Source organism: Varanus komodoensis, unplaced genomic scaffold (assembly GCF_004798865.1).
Source record: "Varanus komodoensis strain SLA01 unplaced genomic scaffold, ASM479886v1 scaffold28, whole genome shotgun sequence".
NCBI classification, from domain to species: domain Eukaryota; kingdom Metazoa; phylum Chordata; class Lepidosauria; order Squamata; family Varanidae; genus Varanus; species Varanus komodoensis.
This window is the reverse complement of record NW_025335727.1, coordinates 5,766,285-5,791,686: the sequence shown is the minus strand read 5'-3', so window position 1 is coordinate 5,791,686 and position 25,402 is coordinate 5,766,285. Positions and strand designations below refer to the sequence as shown.

The window sequence follows — 25,402 nt, the reverse complement described above, 5'->3', positions numbered from 1 at the left end:
CTGCCCATCCCTAGCCTGAATATTATTTTACAGCTGGTTTCCGGATTTATGCTACCCTGACACGTCTGTATTGTCTCAATGAAACATCCCTTCCACCATAAACCTTGCAGTAACATCTGAGGCTAGGAGGCATGATCTTTAACACTTCTCCAGCTGCACCAGCTATCTGGACTGTCATGTTTATATTCCGTCTTCCCTCTCCAAGGAATTCAGGGCAGGGTACATGGGCAGGCTTACGGCATTGTTATCCTCATAACAACCCTGTCAGATAGGGTGGGCTGCAGATAGTGCAGGTTTATGTGCAGTATTTGTATAATACTGCACATCCAAGCAGGTTCCAGACTGAAGACTATGAGATTAAACAAATAAAAGAATAAAGCCAATGTATTTAAAATGTTTTAAACAAGGTAACATCAAAACTGTGACTGGCCCATGAGAAAGGCTTCCTGGAACTAGTTTGTCTTTAGAGGATACTGAATGCAGCAGGAAGTCCTGCAGAAATGGGGTTGCTGCACCGCTTTTTTTCCTCCTGGTGAACTCCAGTTGGGCCATGGATCTATGTGGAACAAGCAGGAGAATTATTTTGTCATATAGGACTGATCCAACATCATCTAGTAACCTTATGGCCCATGCTGGGTTTTAAGCTCAAGACATCCAACCCTAGCTCTGACATATTAACCACTGCACCAGGAGTGGGAAACCTCAGATGGTCCAGGAGCCAATTTCAGTATCACCTCCAGGCCCTCCCAATTCCATCCCCCCCCCCCCACTTTGAGTAAGTTTTATTCTTAATAAACCTAACAGAAAAAAAACTAAAAAAAAAACAATCATAAAAAATCAGACCTACTGGGTCAGCCCCCCATATTTTTTTCTTTTTATGTTAAACTATAAATGTATTTAAATCTATGCATAGTCCCATTTCTCTAGCCAATGATAAGAAGAGTCCCAAGTTTGATAGACGTCTGTATCTTCTTTCTCCTTCAGAGACAAAGTCAATCTGTCCATTTCGGCACAGTTCAAGATCTTGTTTAGAATCAGTTTGTCGGTAGGTGGCTCTTCACTCTTCCAATGCTGGGCAAATGCAATCCCTGCCGCAGTGGTTACACGTAGAGTCAAATACATTGCTTGTTTACCAACACCATCAGGTACAATGCCTAATAAGAAAACGTCAGGTTTAAATGTTAGAGGTTTTTCTGGCCCTCCCAATTTCACTGCCACCTTCACTGCAAAATTTCAGTAGTGGCCACACCAAGCCAATTTTGTAGTAAACAGAAACAATAACCTGAGTTTATACCCAGATTTGTCCTTTTTAGGCCACTGCCATGTTTAGCTGCCAAATTTTGGCAGAAAAGGACCAATCGATTTGTGACAACCAGCACCACAGCAGCAAATCTGGGGTCACAGGAGGTGCCCCTGAAGTCAAGAACGTGCTTCCAGTGTTAGCCCTTATGTTGCCCTTCTTTGCCCTATGCCATAACGACTCACTCTTACTATACTCTTCAGATAACAGCAGTTAAAAGATGACATTTTAGCTCTGGCTGGCAATTCACCAAGGGGAAGGCCACCCTGACCCCAAATCATTCCATAAAATCATTCCAGCCAGCTTTAGCAGAAGCAACAGCACAAAGGCCTTTTTGGAAGTGGTCTTCATCATCTAGGAGGGTGAAGGTTGTCTTAAGAATGATTTCGTAAACATAGTGACATAGTCCTGGTATTGAACTCGGCAACACAATTCCTAGCAGAACTCTAAACTTACAAAGTGCATCAATTGTCTGTTGAAGAAAACAGCAGTCTCTTCACTCATAAGAAGGGATATTTCATCTGACTAACTCTTACCCTACAAAACCAAAGCCAAAGCCAAACTCACATTTCTGGCAAACTATTCAGGCTGTCCTTGAGTCCTGTGGATGTAAACCTTGTATTCTGGGCTCTGTCTTTGAATTCAAGATAGAACCTATTTCCTGCAATATATCACAACCACAAGCATCCCACAAACACATCACAGAATGCTGCTAAACCGCTTGTTTGTTCTTGTAGCTGTGGCTTCTTCTCAGTGCTATTTCTGAATCAGATTAGGTGAAAGATCTGAAAGCTTCAGCAATTTGTTCATACTCTAATTCCAGAATTAGTTCTATAAATTCACCTAGAGAACCAGGAATTCAGCAGGAGTGAATGCATGGGAGAGCAAACCCTCAACATAAAAGAGGATACCTACTTCATGTTTAATTAGGAATATTGTCTTGTTTGTTCTGTTTTGATTTTGTTAGTTGCCTTGCACAGCAGAATGGAAAGAGTAAGATCAAAATATAGAAGCAGGCAATTCGAGTTTCTGAGCTTAAGAGTAAGCTTTCCGAAAGTTCTTCTTATGGAAAGCATTGAGTCTGTTACAAAGCAAGACGCCTGAGCACTGCCAGTCTCTTCACTGCATTTCTTCTTCTAGAAATGGAAATATTTGGAAATATTTGCTATAAGCTTAGAGGGGAGCAGGGGCAGGAAAGAACTACTGTTTATTTGTCCTTCTGTATCTCAGAGGACTTTTCTAAGTTGACTTCCAATTTGTTCCTGGGGTGCCTTTTGTTGTTTCACAAATTAACACTTCCATTCATTTCAACTACTCAGGGAATGGATGCATTGTACAATAAAGTCTTAGAGCAAGAGTCAAGGAATGCCAAGTCTGAAAATATGAACCTTTGAAATAAAAGCAGTTAAAACCATTTTGGAGAAGTGACACTATAAATCTCTGATTTCATGCTTGAAAAATTGGGGCACAGAACTCACTCCACTCTTTAATGTCAAATTTGATATTTTTTAATTATTATTATTATTATTAATTTGACACTTCACCTGGAGAGTTCTTCCTCATACGAATTCTTCACTTTCTTCCTTGCAAGCAGTACCTCCAAGCAAAGTGGGAGCACTGCTTGCATTTTCCTTCATTCATTCATTCATTCATTCATTCATTCCATTTCATTTTATACCACCCAATAGATGAGGTTCTCTCATACATGACTGAAGTCTTCAAATGAGCAGCTGGGGCTAGAATTCTACCTTGACTATCACAGAAGAATTTCCATGTTTTTCTACAACTTATCCTAGTTCTCCAAACTCTACTCCAAAATGATGCTTGTCTAGTTCTGTATGACTGGATCACACACCTCATGGTGTCAGCCCTCAGGTATTAGGGCAACTGAAGTATTTATTTTCTATAGTACATTTTTATCGCACAGTTATCCCACACTTCCCCCAGTACATTTCTTTCCCCTCATTTGTTTTAATCCTCACAGCAACTCTATAAAATAATTTAGTCTGAGAGACAGAGAAAGAGAGAAAGACTAGCCTAAGGTCACCTGGCTCTAGTTCAGCACTCTAATTACTATACTAAATGCATGATTTTATCATAAGTTGGAGTAGATTAAGGGTGTCTTCAGATAGATACTTATTACATTGAACTGTGGGTTTTATTATTTATTTATTATGCTTAATATAAAGAAATCTTTGAAGCACTCATACAAGCCATCTCGAAAGAGCTTTGCTGATATGAGGTGGCTTTACATGAAAGGAGTTCTTTGGAGGTGTCCTGGAGGTTAGCGCCATGGTGGAGATACTCATCGTAATGAAAAAGTGGAGATGAGTATCACACATTGCAGCTGGAGTAACGTGATAAATTCACACCACTGGGAGGACATTTCTCTGGGGGGACCCATGTGATAAATGTAGCATGTAATCATGCTCTTCCCCTTTCTCTTTGAGCTGGTTGAATGAATCATGATACAACAGTGTACCCAACAACATCAAGTTTGTGCACGCACTCCGCAACTAGCCTCTCAAAGTAAGATCAGAGCCAAGTTACTTTTGAGCATGTTTTTATCCATGTGCTTGTGATATAGAACACAATAGACAAAAACGAAGAGAAGGCTGTAGCAAAGTACATGCAAATGGTCCCCCGTGTGAAATTTGAAAGTCAAAGTCAATACCAATAGAATAATGAAAAATCCATAGCACGGTGGTATTGCTTGGAAAAGAGAATGAAGAAATTATGGAACTACAAAAATCCAAAGAAGAATCTGGAGGGGAATTTTAGGATCCTCCATAGCTGCACTACACATAACTAATGATGCTACAGAAACTCAAAATTAGTTTACTCCTATGTTGAATCTGGTATGATCATAATTCTCAAATGCATAACAAGCCCTGATTTCATTCCACTATGTTTTGTAATTCATGCCACAATTTTAATTATAAGTTAATTAATAGTTTCTGCATATGTGTATTCTGCATGAGTAAATTATCTAGCCACTTCCATCTTTGGCATGCTCAGGTACTGACTGTTCTATTTACTTTCCAAAGGAAATGGAAAATCTTGTTTGTGATGCACAGAGAATGATTTCAATTCAACCATTTGGCCTGCTTCTCCTTCTGGATACCATCAAAAGCACCAATGCTTGCAACATGTCAACTTCGCCTGTGATAGAGAGCAGGCAGTTGTGCTGCTGAATCAACTGTTCCTGCAGCCATTGTCAGCATCCGTGGCTCCACCTGTATGCTGATCTACCAATATACTGATTGGTAGATGGGTGAAAACAGTCAAAGACATCAGGCCACCCATTTACACACAATGCTTTCATGTGGCACACCATGTTGATGACAAAATGCAACTAATAAGACCAAAACTTTTCTCTGTATTCATGGCAATACAATTTGGGAATCACAGATCGATGTCTGGCAGAGTGATCATTATGCACGGCAGAGTTATAGCTCATTCAAACACATTTCACTACTTATTTATTTCTTATCTTATTATTATTTCTTACTTCTATTTCTTGTTTCTGTTTCTTATTTCATCAAGGTCTACCCTCAAACAGCTCTACCCTGTTTTGGTTCTGATTTCATTTTTTTTTGTATTGGTTTTTTGTAATTTTATTGTATTGTTTTATTGACTGTTTTTATGATTGTTGGTTTTAGTCTTGTAAGCCGTCCTGAGATGCGAGAGTGAAGGACAGCATATAAATGCTTTAAATAAATAATCATCATCATTCATGTATAAGGAATAAATAAAACAAGGATTAACCTCTCTGGCTCTTTCAGAGTCTGACTCGTTGGAAATCCTTGTTCAAGCCAATAAAGGAACAAACATTGCAGCTGTAATATGTAAGAAATCAGGTGTAAAAGTTCACCAGTATAACTTTGAGTAAGACACCACAGCAGTACCTTGATGTGCTGTCATTTTCCAACAAATATGCTCAAGCTTATTCCTGCCCTTCTTTCAAGGTTCCTCTGTTTCTGACAGCCTAGCCAAACAAACTGAAAAGCGCTGGAAAGAAAGAAACTCACTTGCTGGAACGAATGGATGTGGATGCCTAGTAGGATAGCCTCATTTTGTCCTCCCTTCTTTAACCTTCCCCCACCACCAGGCTAGGGGCTAGCGATGGCTGAACACCATTAGAGCCCCTTTTCTGCCTGGCTTTGTTGAATGGCACCGAGTGCCGAGTGATTCCCAGTGTAAGAAGAGCACCACGGCAGCTCTATCTCCTGGGCTTCATGCTTCATCTAGCAGAAGACAAGCTGAACTATAGCTAGACACTTCGAAGGGTAAGGAAAGCAGGTTGTGTTCCAAACATCTCGTTTGCTGTGCCGTCATCAGGAGTAGCTTAGACGTTTTGCAACATCTCCTGCTGTCAGACACTCAGATGCAAGAAAAACAAATACAGTTGTCCAGTTTTTCCCAGTCACAGATAATTTAAGTATCAATTCTTTTTGTTCTGTTCATGACAATTCAAAGACTATCAGAAACTGTGATGCTTCATATAAAATTCTAGAAATTAGAGAATCAGTGTTTCCCAAGCTTGTTGAAATCCACCAATTTCCACCCTGATGCTTAATTTTTTTCTTCTGAATGTGTTTTCCCCACTTTTTTGTTTTGAACAGGAAATGTGTGCATTTTGGTTCACATGTTTAAAATGTGCACCCAAATAGATGTTTTCCCGTCACTGACTAAAGGCATAATCTTATGTATATTTAGACAGAAAAATCTACAAATGCCAGCATCCCCGACATACTGGCTAGGGGATGCTGGGAGTTTGGAGGGGTTCCCTATCTAAACATGCAAAGGACTATGTCTTAAAGTGCACATTTTTTTTGAAAAAAGCATGAATGTTTAAACACACATACTTTCTCATGCATGACATTTTGCTAACCAACTTCACAAGCTTGGGGATTTACATGCATCCCCAGCAAACCTTGCTGAAATTCATGTTCACTTCCAGAGGTGAAAGCAGGGCAACTTTTGCTCACAAAGACCTGAAAACAAAATTGTTGGAATACTTCACTTGCCTAGTATCATTGCTGCCAACACCTACATATCATTAAATATGTATCATCTGCTTTTTCTGAGAAATGTTAAGGACATTTCAATAAGACAAGTGCAATAAGTTGGGAGAATTCTGTGCATACCAGACTCTAATGCTGTGACCTTTTGGTGACACAAAGAAAAAAGGTATCACCAAAAATGAAGGCAAGGATCTGTACAAAACTTTGCTGTAGTTCTGTGCCATCAAGTCATCCTTGACTTCTGATGACCCTATGAATGAGTGCTCACCAGCTCTGCTCAGCTCTTGTAAATTCAAGACAGGAGTTACCTTTATGGATTGATTCCTATTTGGTCTTCTCTTCTTCTGCCTTTGACTTTCCCTACTGTTACTGTATTCTCCAAGGAGTCTTGCCTTCTTAGGAGGTGCCCAAAGTACAACATCCTCCATTTTGGCATCTTTGCTTCAAAGGAAAGTTCTGGTTTGATTTGATCTAGGACCTATGTGTTCATCTTTCTGTTAAGCCAGGGTATTCTCAAAGCTCTCCTCCAGCATCTCCTCAAACACATCAATTTTCTTTCTGTCAGCTTTTACATCCACACATAGTGATTAGCAACACATTTGGATGATCTTGGCCTTGGTCAACAGTGAAATTTCCTTTATGATCTTTAATTCTGATCATCCTTCACTGTTGCCATTCCAAGTTTCAGTCTTTTTCTGAAGTGCAGCACTTGCATGTGCTAATTTTTAGGTGTGGGTGAAGTTTAGAACATTGCACTAATTTAACGAGGTAGATACTACATTTCACCATTGTGAGGAAAATTGTCTGATGTTCAAGATCTAAGTGGGAGTATAATGGGCAACTTCCACACACTTCAGATCTCTTTCCTTATGGTTCTTTAGCTCTAATTTGGACTCGGAAGAGAAATTCTTTCAAATAGAGGACACCTTCCAATAGAAGACTGTCCATCCTAAACTGTATTGTTGAATGAATCCATGTGGATTAGGGATTCTACAGAAGGCAATGTTCTACAACACAACAGAAATACTTCAGTGCCTTATTGGGCTGGTGGTCATTAAATTATATTTGAGTGTTTTAGTTTGGCATTGTATATGTAGAAGTAGGTAGGATCAAATAATAAGATTCAGACCAGGCCAGGAATGGAACCATTTGAAGTTCACCAGACAAATTCAGAAGGAACTATTGAAACTTTAGGTATTTAAGGTATCTCAGAGTTCTGTGTGATAATGAAGGAAACGGGTAGTGTGAGGAGTTTGATTGGCACTCGCCTGTCACAGTTGGAGAAAATGTAGAAAGCACCCAGAGTGATTGACATTTGGGACAATGCCATATGGAAAGGTCATTTTTTTCTTCTTCAAGAGCTTGTTCTTCCTTATTCAGATTGATACCTGGCATTTGTTTTGTGTTCTGTGCATATTTTTGGATCTCTATGGCAACATTCATCCTTGTCAGAAGGAGAGCATGTGGTGAAGAAATCCAAGCTGGAAAGAAAAACAACTATATAGAAACTCAACAAGCTATGAGGACCCATACACAGTCACAATCCACAGGTTGTTAATGCAGGCTTATTATCGTCTTACCTCCACAGAGTGCTTTTGAAAGCTGCAACCTGTGTATCACAGAATTCCTTTGCACTGCAGGCCACTCTGAATCATACTGTGGGGTATACACCCAATTCTCATAGTACAATGGGTGGGCTTGCTTGGCCTTAGTGTTCCCTTTAGTGTGAACTGATCGGGTGCCCCAGAGCCCTGTGCAATAACAGCATTTTGCTGGGGAGTCTTAGAAGGCATTGTATTTCATGGTGAACAACTGTTTGTCCACACTCCATACTGGTGTATGTAAAGTTAGAAGTTTATTAAACATGATTATATACATCTACTTGGCAATACCTAACTGCAGCCTTGCAGCATGGTTTTGTGCTCATCCAAGTGAAGAGGAAGAGGCATAATCTTATGGATGAGCTGTACTTAATGGATCTTTTTCTCCAATCCATTGTGCCTGAATACAGTACCATAAAAACACACTTTTTCTTAGGGCATCCTATCAACAATTGTTGTTGTTGTTGTTGTTGTCGTCATCGTCAAATTATTTTATTTCTATGTCACCCAATACCCAAAGCTTTCTGACTGGTTTACATCAGCACAATGGAGATACAGTATAAAAATGCAGAGAGCAGTAAACACATCATAAAAGTTACACTACAAAATTTAAAAGCCAAATTTAAAAGCAAGCTTAAAAAGCTACAACACAAATTAAATCTCAAGACTTAGAACCATAGAATCATACAGTAGTAGAGTTGGAAGGGGTCTGTACCACCATCATCTCCAATGCCAACTTGTTAGACAGCTGAAGTAATGTCCCAATATACTATTTAAAATTAATAAACAAATTTTCATATAGGACAGTCTTAACCTATACCATAGAATATACAGCATAATAAAATCCACATTTCACAATAAAACCAATAAAAATAAAAATTCCATAAGTAAAACAAAAAATGACAACAAAGAATAAATAAATATCTTCTAAGGGAATCCATAAGCCAATTAAAATATCATTAATCAATAGCTAGCATAAAATTAATACAATCATAAGTCAGCAGCATTTAATAGTATGAAATATTAAAATGATCATATTAAAATGAACTGGCCAATAATTCACCTGTCAAAATGGCAATGGAATAGAAATGTCTTAAGTGGGCACCTAAAAGGGGGAGGAGGTGGCAATAGAACCTCCAGCAGGACTGAATTCCTAGGAGTGGGTGCTATGGAAAAGCCACCTTTCTTGCAATCTCCCTGCAATACTTCCTTAGGGGGAGAGCTTCAGATGAGTGACTGGGTTGGTACATATGGAGAAAAAAGCTCCCTCAGAGTTTAACCCCTGCATATTCAGCCATGCTGAATGCTAATGCTGAATTAGGGCTCCCACCTCTTTTCTCAGAGGGGCTCCTCCTCTTTATCAGGCATGAGGCTGGCAGGTGCATCATGTTCCTCTCCAAGCTGGGAATGGTTTTATGTATTGAATAGGAGAGGTGCAGATCAGTGAAAAAAAATCAATTCATTTTTGGTAGGAATTTCCCAAATTTTCCGATGTTCATATTCAAGAAAGAAACCATTTGAAAATTAGAAAAACTGACTACAGAAGAAGGCAGAAGTGATAGATTTGTCTATCCCATATTTATTGTCTACCAGTTTTTTGACCGTCTGTGTTCTGTTCCTACTTCCAGAACCCTGACCCAAAGAATGAAAGCCCATGTTAGTTTAACAGGCCAAGTTCTAGCTTTATCCCTTGAGGTTCCCTCCCTTTATTCCTTCCCAGTTAAAGCCTACAGTCTTTAACAACCCAAAATTACTTGATGATGTAAACATGCCATATTCTGCAGTGGTCTTGTCAAAAGGAACAGTGTTTGATTAGGACTTCAAAAACTCTGTGTACATCTAAACACATCATTTTTTTAGTGTAGCTGAAATTAGGCCATTAAAAGCTGCGGTTTGCTATTGATGAAACCCATTTTAAAACCATAATCACACATTAATTAGCAGCTAATTTTAAGAGTGATTAGAGATACTTTTAACCAGTTCATTATGCTCTATCTGTATGGTAGCGGGTTGCTAGATAATAGGACATGCCATTTGGCAAATATTATATTTTACCAGCATAATAGGAAAGTAGCAATTGCTTTAATAATAATTTGGGTTACTGTTGATCCCTGCACAATTAGATGTTTCCTTTTTGACTGCTGGACACTAATATATAAGATAATCAAACTAATGTAAGTGTGTTGCTGTGGTTTTAGCCCATTGCCAGCACATATATAAAAGAGTCACAAGGAATGCTGTTTCCTATTAGAATTTTGTTCAGATACAATTTCTAAACTCATTATGGAACAATGAGAAGAATCGTACTATTTTGTCTTTTCAAATGGAGCTATGCAAGCTGCCTCACAAGATGGAAAAGAGGCAAGATATAAGTGGAATGAACACAAGTTGGATGGTCTCTGTCAGGAAAGCTGTCTTGCTAACAAGAACAGCTGATTCCAGAACAAAATATATCTGTCATGCTTCTCTGGGTGCCTGCCATCATTGGTTCTAGTTTTCCAGCAGCCCCTGCCAAAAGAAACAGAAAAAGGTGGTTCTATACTCATATATTTGCTGGTATATCTTTGGAATACTTCTTGGCTCGTCACCCTTGAACCCTGTCCCTTAGACTGCTACCTGCTACTTCAGGCTATTCCTACTCACATTTAATTGGAAGGGCCCATAATTATTCCCAGGCAAGCATATGCATGGGATTTTGGGCTCACTTTTTTGCTTACTTCCTACCTGCCCATGTTGGTATCCCCTTTGCACCGAGCAGCCTTTTAGGTTTCCAAGCCCTAGCACTGCCAAAACCATTGCTAGCTTGGAGCCACGATGTCTTTCTATGAACACCCCCCTTCAGTGCATAGGCTTACCGCTGCTGACAGAGCCACGTGTTCGCAGGCAGCCAATGCTGCTGATTGCACAGAAATCATTGGCAAGTTGTTAAGTGGGGACCACAATTCTGAGGATGCTTTTTTGGGAGAAGAAGTTCCATTGAACTAACTGTAAGCAAATAAGGGGGCATGGATCACAGATGTAAAATTCTGCTTCCTGACACAAACTGAACTTAGAGGGTCAGTGTGAAATTTGTCCAACTCTTTACAAGTTCTTAGTGAACCCCACATTATAGTTTGTAAGCATGTCACAAACTATGAAGATACCCCTCCCACACAAACACCCCTTGCTTTCTTCACCGCTTCTCTCTAAAGGACTATCTATTCATTTACTGCTTTGATCTTTATCCCCTGACCTTGGAGGGACAGGAAATACATCTGAAAACACTGAGCTAAAATGCAACAGTCCAGTATCCCTACCCTTCACTGCTTGGTATTCAGAATAGAATAGCCATTAATGCTAATAACTAATGACATACTGTTTCCCAGAACCCATCTGCTCACCAGATAGCTGGTAGATGACTTCTCCGCCTCAGGGAATGTACAGAAGCAATAAAAGAAGACCAGGCCAATGCTTTGTGCTTTCTGCAGTGTGAAAAAATATGACTTCCTTGTAAATCTGTACTCTCCAGTGCGGCTCTGAATACCTCTTTTATGGATGCCCCTGCATTCACTCTCCTTTCCCTCCCTCTCAGTTTGTTTTCAAAGTGTCACTGAAAGCACAAACTCACGATTTCTTTGTTCACATAGAATGAGCTATAGGATGAAAGCTAAGTTTAACTCTGGCAAGTAATGGTTTTACTTTAGTTTTCCATAGGCTTAATTGAGTAGCTCACTTTCCTCTTTAATGCCTAGCAACCGCCACCACCATCTGGCCCGTAAGATTAAACATTCACATTCTACTCTGGCCCATTTCTTCTTTAGATAAAGCAATTCAGGTGATTGCACAATAAAGCACACTTAATACAATGAGGGCATCTTGAAAATCTTAATTCAAAGTTCCAAACATCTGCACGTTACTGTCGCTTAGCTGTGTCTTCTGTCTTACCGCAGTGCTATCTAATCAAACTTTCCCTTAACATTCTTGTGTTGAGAGCACAGCTGGTATTCTGGAAGAACCTTTCAAAAGTTGTCATAAATTTCTCTTTTGTCTAAAAATATGGGTTCTGGTTGTGTATGAAAACAAGGGATCAAAGTGTTGGCAGGGGAAAAGAAGAGGGTTGAGACATCCATGGGGATATTTCCTAGTCCATTCCAGTTTTCATGAAAATAATTTAGCCCAGAAGTCAGCAAGGACTCTCACAAAATGGCTGCCGCTTGACCTGGTTGCCCATTGACAAGATGGCTGCCATGGTGGCCATAGCCAATTGCAAAACACTCATTTCCCAGAAAGCAAAAGGATGATGGGAAGGGGGAAGTAACTTGCTCAACAACCCAAGTAAAATACAAGCCCATTCTTTTTCTCCCATATAAAGACCGCACTTGTGGAAAATCTAGGGCCTGGAGCCTATATAATAAGACAAGCTCACTCCTAACCTATATGTAGAGGATTGCATCTCACCACTGGGTAATCCTTCCTTTCTGCTCCCACTATTAAACTACACCCCTTTGTAAAAATTTAGCATATGCCTTTCTCTTAAAGGAATTGCCTACTAAGCATGAGGCAAAACAAGTCAGAGGTTCCAGGAAATATATATACTATTAAAAACAAACAAAGAAGAAAAGAAGAAAGCATATTCTTTTAAGAATATTGCTACTGCTTTTAAAACTGGATTTCTACATGGATACTTTTGTAAACAATCAGGTGCTAGAAACTGCAGTTCCTGACCAACCTTAAGCCAATTTCCTGGCCAAGGTCCATCCCAGTTTAATCTGTGCTCCTTCTGCAGTTGTTCATTCATTGCAAGATATGATGGGCTAAATGAACCTGTGATGAAAAAATAAGCAGGTGCTGGACGACAGCTCATGGAAATGGTATGGAGACCGACCTGCTACAGAAGAGACTGAACACTTCAGGAGAAGCCCAAGGAATGGAACTCAAGGTCTCAGGTGGCAGTCAAACTAGACCAGAATGGCAATTGCCATTCAAGCCACATTAGCTCTGTGAATTAACTGGGATGGACCTTGGCCGGGAAATTGGCTTAAGGTTGGTTAAGTTGAGACAGATCAATTGATTGAGACAGATCAATTTGTCCATTCCTGATCCTCTCACCAGCTATCCAAATGTAGTGAAATATAGGACAGTGTTGATCGTCCATCAGGACTTCAGACTGTTTCATGCAGTACATTTGTAAGTATGTACCCTAGGATGCATGAAGGCAGCAACCGTGTCTTTGCAAACACATGGATGGCATTCAGATATATTTTATAGGTAGCAAATTGGAAGGTCTAGTGCTGCCCCCTTTCTTAGCATTCCTAGAAGTTAAATCACAGAGTGGGTGGATCAGTGTTCACCATCTTTCTCTTGCAAGTGTAAGCTAGTGTGTGTTCATGAACTCCATATAAAGCATAGCCTGCAATTTCATACAATGTAGCTGTATGTTGGGATATACTTTGAACTCATGTTATGCCATATTGTAAGACAATTGTATCCCCCCCTCCACCCCAAGTATATCTTTAGCAAAAGAACAATCACTCTCTTGGGTTTTAAATGACCGTGAGATAGGCTATTGTGGTGAAAATGAACAGAGAATATAGCTGGCACGGAGAGTCATCAGCATTGTGTAAGCAATGTGAAAGATGAGATGTGGGGGTAAGACAGCGATTGGTAGCAACTGAAGTAAGAAAGCAATTCCACCAACTTTCATCTCAGAGATGTTGGAGGTTATACTCCAAATTAGGCTCATCTTCATACCCCAAATGCTAAATCATTTATTGCCCCATTGGCTCAAAATGAACTCGTATTGTATTATATGCAAGTGGAATTTCAAATGTTTATCTGGGCAGTTATCTATGAACATTTCTCAAAAAAATGAGATCATCACAATTTCTCTGATTTGCATGGAGTCAGCAGCTAAGAGGACATCTCTTTAATTATAGCACTCTCGCTCTCTTTCTCTTTCAAGGACTTCAATTACTGGCCTGCACTTATTAATTCCACAACCGTTTATCAGGAATGAGGACCCCATTCAACAGCAAGAAAGAACAAAATTGTACCATTTAAACAACAAGCATTGGCCATTAGCTATGAGCATAACCCCACAAGCATTCTGACTTAGCAATGCAATCTAATCAGTTTCGCAATTCAACGAGCTGAGTAATGATTAGGAACACAAAAGGGACAAACACCACCAACTGAGCTAACAGGATTCAGGACTTTTATGATCAGTGGCTATGCTCATTTCACTACTATAACACTTCTAGGAAAAAACACATCTGGGAAAAGCTTCCCCAGGTTTTCAAATGTATGCAGAATCTTCTCTTTGATCAAAGCTAATGGAACTGCCTTTAGGAAGCCAAAGATGCTGCTTGGATTTGATTATGGCTCTAGTCCCTTTTCTCTGACAAGTGCATTATATAATCTTGAATTTATTCTGCACATTTGACTTTATTGTATCAATTCTGATTTTATTGTTTTAATCCTTCTTTTAAGGTCTTATGTTGGTTGTCCAAGGTTTTTCTTGTAATCTGCCTGGAGAGACTGAGGTCTGTAAGTCATCATATAATTATAATAAATAATCAAACAAAAAAACAAGTTCTCATTGTGCATATGTGCACATACACAAGTGCATATGTGCATACCCACAAACATCCCATTTCAGAAATTAAGTAGGAATGTAGGTACGGAAGTTTTTTGACCTTGTAAAGGCACCTCCAAGACAATACGGGGAAAGAAAACTTCATGCTCGTTCTCTTGCTTCATTAGCTCTGGTGTCCTAGTCAATTTCCCACACTCATGTCGCAATCAGTTAGCTACACTGCAATTTTTTTAAAAAGCAGGAAGCTTTTTCTCCCTACTTCCGAAAAAACAAACCATGTATCCAAACTCCTTTAATATAAGAAACATGACTAAGCACACCTTGTCTCCTGTGCTTGCTCTGGGGTAAATTATTCAACAGGTGTTTCATTTTGCTGCTTCTGATAGCCAAAATCAAACAACCCTACAGTCTGTGGAACAATGGAGGTAACAGAAGGGAAAGGCTAGAAGTGTTCTTGTTATCTACTGTACTATGATCTTGCAGTTGCTGTTCTGAAGCAAATCTCTCGCTCGCTCTCTCTCCCCACTCCCTCCCTTCCCTTTTTAAAAAGTACTGTCTTTGGTGAGCCATTGGGGAGAAATATCATCTGATAGGAATTGTCAACTTATCCTGCACCAGATAATTAATCACACAGTGAGATAGTCAGTCAGTTTTGCACTTTGAATCTTTACACTTGCGGGGTGGGGGAGAGGGAGGAAAAGAGAGATAGAAGATGAGAAAATCAAGGGTTAAGGGTGCCTTAAATAACATGCTTTAAATAAAAAGAGGAGAGTGAGGAGATGCAAGCAAACAGTGGCTTTGTAACAGCTACTATGTGGTCTTAAATTTGGCATCAGTTGCCTCTAATCCAAACGCAGGCCCATGAATAGTAGAACTGCCCTCTGGATTTTGAAGTTCGCTGGCTTGGCAGACAGCTAGCGTTGCACTATCTGTTCCAGCAAAGCATGTACAAATCTTTAAAAAGACAGAAAATCATCCTAGCATGGTCTAACACAAATGCTAGGAGATGTCAGGAAGGCAAAATCTACTTAAAAGAACAGACTAAACCCAGCCCAGCCAACCCATAGAACCTCAATATCCTCAACCCAGAACCATGGGTGTGATAGGGGCTAGGCTGAATGGGGTTGAGTAGAGCCAGATGCTAAATGGTGCTAAGGACATGGAGCAAATGTTAACCTCCTCTAGAATACATTCAGTGGGGTAGTCAGACATGTCATCGGTGGCATAGTGAAGAGGGAGCTGCACTTGAAACAAGGCGATCTGAGTTGAAACGTCTGCTTGGCCATGCTACTCACTGGGGGCCCTGTTAGGATACTGCATGGGTGTTCCTAGATAGCAATTGCCTGAATTTGTGCAAGATGTGGCATCCCCACATCTTGACACAGTGCGTTCCATGGGTTAGTCTGTGTTAAGTGCTGGTGTTCTTCTTTGGCTCATTCTCATGCTACTGCCTAACAGTTTCATTAGCAAATCCATATTCTGGTGCAGGGATGCAGTGCATATGTTTAGCAGAGAGCCAGATTGCCCCCTGCCTCACCCTGTGCAGGCAAGATGACAGTAGGCATGATAAAAAGAAGCATTTCTTTAAACAAGTCATAGCTGAACTATGGAATTTGCTTCCTCAAAATGGGTGGCTCAAAATGGGATTGGACAAGGGGACTGGACTGTAGGAAGAAGATTGTCAGTTACTCTAGTCTGGCCACTGGCCATATGGCTCTGGCCATAGGCTAGCTCCAGTATCAGAAGTAAACAGGTAAGGTAAAGGTTTTCCCATGGCATTAAAGTCCAGTCATGCCTGACTCTCGGGGGTGGTGCTCATCTCCGTTTCCTAGCCGAGGGAGCCAGCGTTTGTCCGCAGACAGTCTCCGTAGTCATGTGGCCTGCATGACTAAACACCGAAGTGCACAGAACGCTGTTACCTTCCCACCGAAGTGGTACCTTTTCATCTACCTTCATTTGGATGCTTTCGAACTGCAAGGTTGGCAGGAGCTTGGTCCAAGCACGGGAGCTCACCCCGTTTTGTGGATTCAAACTGTCGACCAACCAGCCCAGGAGCTCAGCAATTTAACCCACTGCGCCACCACATCAGAAGTAGAATGTCCATATAAACCAGTTCCTGGGAACATGGCAGGAGAGTGCTTTGGCTCTCATGTCTTGCTGGTGGGTTTCCAGTGGGCACCTGGAGGGTCACCATGTGAATGGGACACTGCAATGCTGGACCCTTGGTCTGATCCATCACGGATCTATTTATGTTCTCATGGTCACACCCACAATATGTCAGCATCTTGCCATGTGTGGAAATATGTGGAAAAAGCAGCCTGTCCTCCAGGACCTGACTGGGTCCCTGGGTTCCTGAGCCACTTGTGCTCCTGACCAAGCTAGCAGGTGGAGGGGAAACAGACTTGGCTGACACTGCAGCAGCTGATTTAGGAGCCTTCTCCGCACATCTCCTGCAATTCCCTCAGAGCTGCTGAAAGAGGCGTGTGAGGCAGGACTTGGCCAGCGCTGCCAAGAGTTGCTTAGCTTTTGGCCAGTTACTGTTTGTATGCCAGCAGGATTATCACAAGCCACATTCTCCCATGTTCTGTCTCAGAGAAAGTATGAGGTTTCTCTGAAAGTATGAGACTCCTAAAAAGGGAGTCTCTCAGGGGCAGAGCTTAGTGGCAACCCACAAAGTGTTGCAAAGAGACTGGAATGCCCAACTCAGCTGATTAAGTCTGCAGGCCAGGAGTTCTGCCTTTCTGTTGCAATATTATGAGAAATGTTTCCCAAGGCTAGCCTTGCAAGATTGTTGTGAGGGTAGCATGGGATGACCAAAAAGTATAGTCTCATCTAGTACTGATTCCTCACCTACAAAATGTTCTCCCTGTAAAGTCAGCAGAGCAAGATCATTAGTAGTCTTCTGAGGAAAAGCTTTGATGTTTATGCTCTAGCAAAGCTTTGGAAAATGACATTTATGGTTGCTTTTTTCTTTTACTTGATTTACTGTGTTATCTGTTATTGATTTGATTTTGTGGTTCAGAGTGGTCTTGTGATTTTAGTGTTGTTATCATAATATCCCGTGTGGACCCATTGTGATTGGAAGGGCAGGGTAGGAGTGATGACATTAACAACTCGCTGTGCAGTGCCCTGAGTTTCTCTGTTGGATACAAATGTGATAAATAAAGAATCCATGAAAGGCAAACTACATATCTGTAAACAGATTACTATTGTGGATTGTCAACCCCACTGATTTCAACAGCACTACCAACTTAGTAGCCTGATCACATGCCTGGGAGCGTATGTTGCACAGGACTGAATGCTTCCCTATAGCCTAAAGTGCCTGATTCTGCCTAATCTTGGATGCTAAGAAGGGTCAGGCCTGGTTAGCATTTGGATGGGAGACTTGAGTACTGCATTGAGCACAGAATTGAACACGATGGACTTCTAGGCCCCTTCCAAATCCATTCTGTTCCATTCCGAACAATATAGGGCACGTCTAAAAATAGTCACTAGCTGCAAGAGCTAGATGGAACTTCCACAGAAAAAGCCACTGCACTTTTAAATGCCATATGCTGGGGAAAATAAGGACCAGCTGTCACTTTCAGGACTGCTAGGGGCAAACAAGAAGCAATGGTTTTGCCTCCATGCTGTAGTGGCAACAAACAGCAAGTGACGGGATCTACATCACGTTCTGGTAGAGGCAAACCATGAAGAACGGCTGTCTCTTCAAACCCTCATGGTAGCAGGTGATAATGGATCGCTGGCCCCATCAGGCCCTGCTGAGGAAAAACAATGGATGGATCTTTCATGGCCTGCTGGGAGCAAACAGCAAGGGATGGTCTCTACCTTCGTAAACGTTTGACAAGAACAAGAGACGGTTGCCACCATCATGTCTTCCCAGGGTCATCTTGATGATTTCTGCTGGAGGCAAAATGTCTAGACTAGATGGACCGTGGTCAGCAGGGCAAGTTTTATGGGGATTTTCAGCACTTTTTAAGGCCAGTGGGGCAAAATGGATGGTTCTGTCCCATTTGTCTGAAAGTTTATTTGAATTCAGTGCTTGCCATGGAATTTTCCCCAGCATAGAACAGGCTGCACTGCATTGAGCTGATGGTAATGTATTGAGGATGACACTCTTTTAAAGCACTAAGAAATCAAAGAAAGTATATTTCAATTAAGTGTATCTATGGATCCATGCCAGCACAGTAGGACCAGACTATGTTGCTTCCCTGATGACGAGTGGGGTAGGTGGGGAATAACATATTTGCACAGGGCTGTTCATTGATAGAGATTTATCTTTCTAAATGGTGAAGCTGTGGATTAATTGAGGTGCTTTGTGCAAATGTCAGTTACTAGCTTTGTGATGGATCAGGCTGTGCACTTTTTTGTGTTGGAGGAGAGTTAAGATATTGCTTATCATTTGTCTTGTGTATCTTTCCCCTAGCCAAAAAAAAAAAAAAATATGAAGCAGATATTGTGAAAAGAGCTGTGCTTTCTGGTGCCAGAGGGGCTTGACAAGATGGAAATGAATACACAATGTATTTACAGTCTCTCTTCCCATTCCAATATGCTGTCACTTTCCCTCCTAAATAAAGATCAGTTCATTTGCAGCAAACAAGCACACAAACTCCCTGCTGTTATTTCCCGAACAATTAGACTCGAGAAAAAGCTAAACCAAAAACATCAATTCAAATGTGGACCAAGTGAAAGAAAATATTACTAGAGCTAATAATAATCATTTTAACACACAAAGACAAGATGCATTTGCAAGGCCAGGCACAAAGATTGCATGAGCATATTTTACTTCTGGACAACAGTTTTTGATGAAATTTCTGCCCATAAGGCATCTTTATAGAAAAACAATAGCTCTATGGTTGGATGAAAATGTTTTCAGCAAGGTCTCTTCCTGCTTCAGTCAGACAGAAATCCATGTGAATAAATGGTCTTTAATAGGAGCACTGGAGCTCTGAAAACCTACAGGGGTATGTGTCTGGCATGATTAAGAGACAGTGAGTGCTCAGATGCATTTTTGTTATGGATGTGAATGAGTTATCATAGATCAAATGCCTGAGGTGTAACTTTCAGCTCACTTCCCATCAGCTGAGCCACAATGCTTTCCAAAGGATTTAATTCATGTAAAAGCCATCAAGAGTTGAAAAATCACCCAACATTTGTGCCTGTGTGAACCAAACTATCAAAACTATTATTTTTCCTAAAGTTTGCGATTTTCATAACCTTGGTTTTAAGGGTTTGCTTAATGCCATTGTCCTTTCAGGGACAATGTCCCCAAAATTGCACACAACAAACCGAAATAACCATTGGCTTAGTTTTACGTTTAATGTCCAGATAGATGCTTGAGTCTATTTCCAGTCTAGCTCAAGTTTGCCTTATTAGTGAATCAATATACAGTATTGTTACATTTTGGGGACAAATTCTTTCAAGCCTATGCTCAAGAAATGTAAAATCATAAAACATAAAGCATATGCGAAGACAATGATAAAACAGTGAAAACCAGATAATGCCGCACACACACACCAGCTCCAGGAAAGTCCTATTCAATATAGGCCAAAGTAAGCAAATGCATCATTAGGTCTTGGACGGAGGATGTCTTTCATTAGAGTGTCCTGAAGGTTTCAAGGAGATGGGGTCATCTCTGAAGATCCTCTGGAATCTCCCCTCCCACTCCGCTCCACCTCTTTCTCCATGCTGAGAGGGCTTCTCCATGCATGGAGAGTGAACGGGGGAATCCCTGCACTGGTGCTGCTGAGAAATGGGAGATGATACCAGAACTCCTCTTGCTCAGGTCCTCCCAAAGGGAAAAGGGTTCTTAGAAGGTGTTTAAGTATCCATAGGATTAAAGATTGGATCCCCTGTGAGCAAATTTCATAGTGATCTGATTTTTAAAAGGTCAGATTGATTTTCCCCCTGTTACATATGTTCAATGCACTGTACTTCACAAGATACATTGCTAAACCTGCTTTAGGAGATCATTGTGCCACAAGATCTAGCTCAAGAGCAGCCACCTGTAGGGCTCTTCTGGAGCTCCACCCTCACTTTCTGTGCTTCCTGAGATAGTCATGTCTACCCTTCTACCCTGGGCTACATCCCTTTTCCGTCACCAGCAATCATTTGGTGATTTTCCAACATTTGTACAGTTTTCTTCTGCTCTGAATGGTCAAAATGCCTTTCCTAAGGTTTAGTTGCTGGTAATAAGAGCCACATGCTTAATTAGCCCTTAGAGGTTACATATTTGGGGCTCAGCTTTTTAATTGTTTGCAACATCCTGTCAATGGGACATTTAGAGCCCCTCTGAAGTGGAATTCAGTGCTTGGGCAGAAGAAGGTTTTCCCACTCCTGTCATAGAGTGTTTCTCTAGATCTTTTGGAATACAACCCCCATGCTCCCTGATTTTTAGCCATGTTGACTGCGATTTATGGGAACTGGAACTCAAAAATCTGGTGGGCATCAAAGTGTCAACTCCTAGCCTTAGAAGGGGTTCTTGGAGGATTGCATCCCACCTGTTCAGATAGGCCATTGGCTCTTCTCCATAAGAAGGGCTAAGAAGATCCCCTGTTAACTGAACAATTGGTTTTTGTACTCTTGGATTGGCACCTGAATCCCTCTCATTTGCTGCCACCAGTTTCATTCCTGTGATTCGTGCTTCATCGTTTAGTTACCAGGTCCTGCCATGGTCTCCAAATATCCATTAAAATGTGGACTCCAGCTCGCCTCTTATCGTTCTTCCTGTTGTCTTTGTTATGAAGCAACCGTGAAAGTATATCTTGCTAGTGAAAATCATTTCCCACCACCTCCTGCCAGCCACCCTAGTTCAGCTGTTTTCCATGAAAGCCTATTTGTTCAAAAATCATTGTGTCCTGCAAGTGTTTATTTTTCTTTAGGACCACAGTCATATCCTTCCAGCTCTGGGGACTGTCAGTTGCTGCACTTGCAGGGAATCCTTGCCATTGTGGCTGATGAGCTGGACAGACAAATTGCTTTATCCTCTTGTGAAGGCTTCAGCCTCTTTACTGCCTTGCACAATATCACTTTGCTGGAGCAGAAGGTGGTACAGAAGGTGAACTATGATCTCTTGTGTAGACAGGTTAACTGATGCTTTCCATGCCTTTTCTCTTCAGGGAACAGATTCTGTGCGAACTTATTGGCCAAGGCATCTCAGCATGTGACGGGGGATCATGCAGATTTGTGCAAACTTGTGAGGCCATGGCCTCATTCCAAGATAAGTTAAAATGTGCCATAGAAGCACATTCTTATTCAGAATCCCAGAATTCCCTGAAACATAGTTTAACTATTAATGAATTAAGCAAGGGACATTCTGCAAAGAAATCTTGTTTCGCTTGTGAAAATAATATTAGTATTTCATGTATGATATTCTAGTTATATCAAAATTCAAGTGATATGATCTACCTGCCTGCCTGTCCCCCTTTACCACCACCTTCATGCATCACGTTTCAACAGTGCTGTCACTGAAATCTCCTACTTCCTTCCATTGTTTGAAATTTGCTGTTGCTTTTCGTATATCTTAACCTAAAGTGAAGTGAACCAGCCTCTGTAACAAAGTTTGGATCATTTCTGAATGTTCCATCATGTTTTTGATATCACAGATTGTACTTTCAGGCCACTTCTCGGGGTGAGACAAAAAGAGATGCTCCCATGTTTTGAAATAGTTCTAATGTAACTCAGTTTGTCTCACTGCTGTTCTCTGTTGTGACATGTTTTTGTGTTTGCTCAAATGCTATTGGGAAAGTGTATGAGGTTTTGTGATTGCTTTGCATGTTTTTCAAAAGTGTGTACTCACCACCGAAGAAAGCATAAAGGTAAAGGTAAAGGTAAAGGTTTCCCCTTGACTTACGTCCAGTCATGCCGGACTCTAGGGGGCGGTGCTCATCTCCATTTCCTGCCGAGGGAGCCAGCGTTTGTCCACAGACAGTCTCCGTGGTCATGTGGCCGGCATGACTACACACCAAAGTGCACAGAACACTGTTACCTGCCCACCGAAGTGGTACCTTTTTATCTACTTGAATGTCATGCTTTCAAACTGCAAGGTTGGCAGAAGTTGGGACAGAGCAACGGGAACTCACCCCGTTGTGCAGATTCGAACTGGCGACATTTTGATCAACCAGCCCAGCAGCACAGCAGTTTAAACCACTGCATCACCTGCAGTCCCTGAAGAAAGCATAGACATGTGCATTTAAAAAATGCACATTTGAAAGTGCACCTTTTAAAAAAGGGTGCACTTCATTTTTCCAAATATCTATACAAGTTTTGGAATTTGCTATTTTTCACTTGAAAAATGCATTCCTATTTGTGTTCAGAATAGCCATTAGGAAAAAAATGACTAATTTCTAAACAGAAATGAAATTCTTGCAAATCACAAATTGCTTCAGATCAACTATAACAAGAGTTTTCTAGCAGAATTTGCTTACAACAGACTACTAAGTGTTGAGAAATCATAGAAATGTGAAACAAAATGTAAGTATAAAATTCTCCAGCTGAGAGCTAGTAAGTATCATGGGAACCAACTTGGTTAAATAAGTGATTTAATAAATCCAGTGGGTGTGGGCTTGGGTGGACTCTGAGGGGTGGTGGAGGACAGGAGAGCTTGGAGGGATGTTGTCTATGGGGTCGTGGTGGGTCAGGAATGACTGCGACTAAACAACAACAATTGAAAATAATGGAACACATGTTATGACTAGTTTAAGTCCCATTGCTTTCAGTTGGATCTACCTACATGAAACATGAAATAGTTTTGACCCAGGGGATATAACAAATAAAGAAGATGCCTGGGAACAATGGATAAACACTGGGTAGTATCCGATTGTGTCCATACACTTTGTGGGAATGACTGTTCATGCAAGACAGATTGCATGCTTCTAAAAGTAAGTCGGAATTACAGGAATCACTTACTTCCAGAATAGGACAGGTTAGCAAATCTCACAGATGGAAGCTCTCCTGACCCGTCTCTACTGCAAATAAGCATTTTGAAAAGTACAAAAGTCTTTTTGCACACATGGTTGTTCCCATGAGTGCAACAAAGCCTTTAGTGTGATCCGGTTGGATACTGCCAATAAGGGATAAATATTGCTTACAGCCCAATGATCCAAACATGTTTGCTTTGAAGAAAGTTCCATTTAGTCTAATGGGATATACTTCCTAGTAAGAAGGCTTAGGATCATAGCCTTAATCTTGCCAGAAAAACTTCCAAGCATTTGATTGCTAGATTAAATGATTCCCAAGACTAATGAGAAACACTTAATACCTGCTGATTTGATTTAATAAAGCTTAGGACATGACTTGCGTCTGGATTGTAATATTCTGTAAAGAAATTATGGAGTAAATAAGGAATGCACATGCCTTACTTTAATTCAATCAAATATATTGTCACTGAAGTTTCAATAGCATACTCATTCAATTTCAAAGTAGAAAGCATTTTTCACTCTGCAATGAACAATTTCATAATTGTACTCTTCATTTAAAATCACCTTCCTTGATGAAGCAAGGGCTGGCTGGTGGGAAGTGCCTCAATCTTATTTGTATGGGATAAGCTTCCTTCCATTATTTATTCTATTAATGCCTCCAACACCTGTGGGAAATGTGGATCTTCAAGTAGCTATTGTGTTAATCAAATGACTTTGTGCATTTTGGGACTGTCCAAGTTTGTGTCATTGCATTAAAGGGCATAGCCGATGAAATCACTGGCTTGTAATGTACTGGTGATTGGATTAACTTGTCTATTTTGTGCAGTCTGTTTGAAGACTTATTGGAGATAAAGTGGAAAAGATTAAATCCAAAGAGTTGACCTTTGACTACTATTTCTCTTGAAAAGAGCTCAAAGTCTTTAATGTAAGCTCGCTGCTCTTGAGATGTGTGTGCGCACTTTATTTGGAATTAAAATAGACCACAGATGGCGAGTGCCATTTGTTGAAATGTCCACTGAGCTTTTCAACTAGAGAGGCACTGTGGGTCATGTACAAAGACTCCCATGCACCCACATGCTGGTGAGCGCTCTGGATTTCTCAGTCAACCTCCATCTCCTTGTGCTGCACTACAGGCCACTTTGAAGATCCCCCAAGAATTCAGGAACAAGTTTCTAAGGAGCTGGGAGGGGTGGGAGTACAGCTCATGTGACCTGGATGATTATCTTGCAATTCCTGGACTACAGCAGGAAGAGATGGGCAAGAAAATGGCACGTGACCAGAGGGAGTAAATCTGTATTAAGAAGGATAGGGGATGGAAGGGATGTGAAGGACAGACAATGAGCAGGCTCCCAGCACTAGGCCAAAATCATGACACCATGAACTCTCCTGGGCCCATTTGCTCATGGGTCCTTTGCCTTGCTCTAGTCCTCACCGCTGTGCCTCTGCTTCCCCTCTACTTAAGTCATGTCCCTTTCTGTCATCAGACTTCAGCTCTGCAACAAAGTACGTCCAGCTCTGGTCCACAAATGCTGTCCCTTGTTCCTTCTCTACTTTCTTAACCTCATAAGGTTGCCTATTTTTCCTGGCCAGTCAGTCCCACTGGCAGCTGCTTTCCCCACGTTTGCTTCATCAGTCTTAGAGATTAGAGAATTAGCCTGGCTGTGTTTAACCAAGGTTTCTGCCCCACATTTTGTTCCTTGCCTCCATCTGATCTCGCATGGAATACAAAATGCTACCCTCCACCTTGCATGTGAAAACTAATCAGGGAAGATTTCCTTTCTCATCCCCTCACCACACACACAGCATTTTGACCATTTGGGAGGCCTCTGTCCTGCTATGCACAATGCGCTCTGAAATTCGTAATGCAGTGGTTTATTTATTTCTATATCATGTTTGTATCTCATCCTTTTCCCTCTTCTGAAGAATCCAAGCCAGGTCACATCTCCCTTTTATCTGGACAACAATTCTGCAAGGCAGGCTGG

The 25,402-nt window shown here is 41.0% G+C and overlaps 1 protein-coding gene across 1 annotated transcript in view; it reads left to right on the top strand.

The window, feature by feature from the left end:
- NAALADL2 (N-acetylated alpha-linked acidic dipeptidase like 2) overlaps positions 1–25,402 on the top strand; it is a 414,058-nt gene that overhangs the window by 59,285 nt on the left and 329,371 nt on the right. The gene's annotated exons all lie outside the window — the stretch shown is intronic.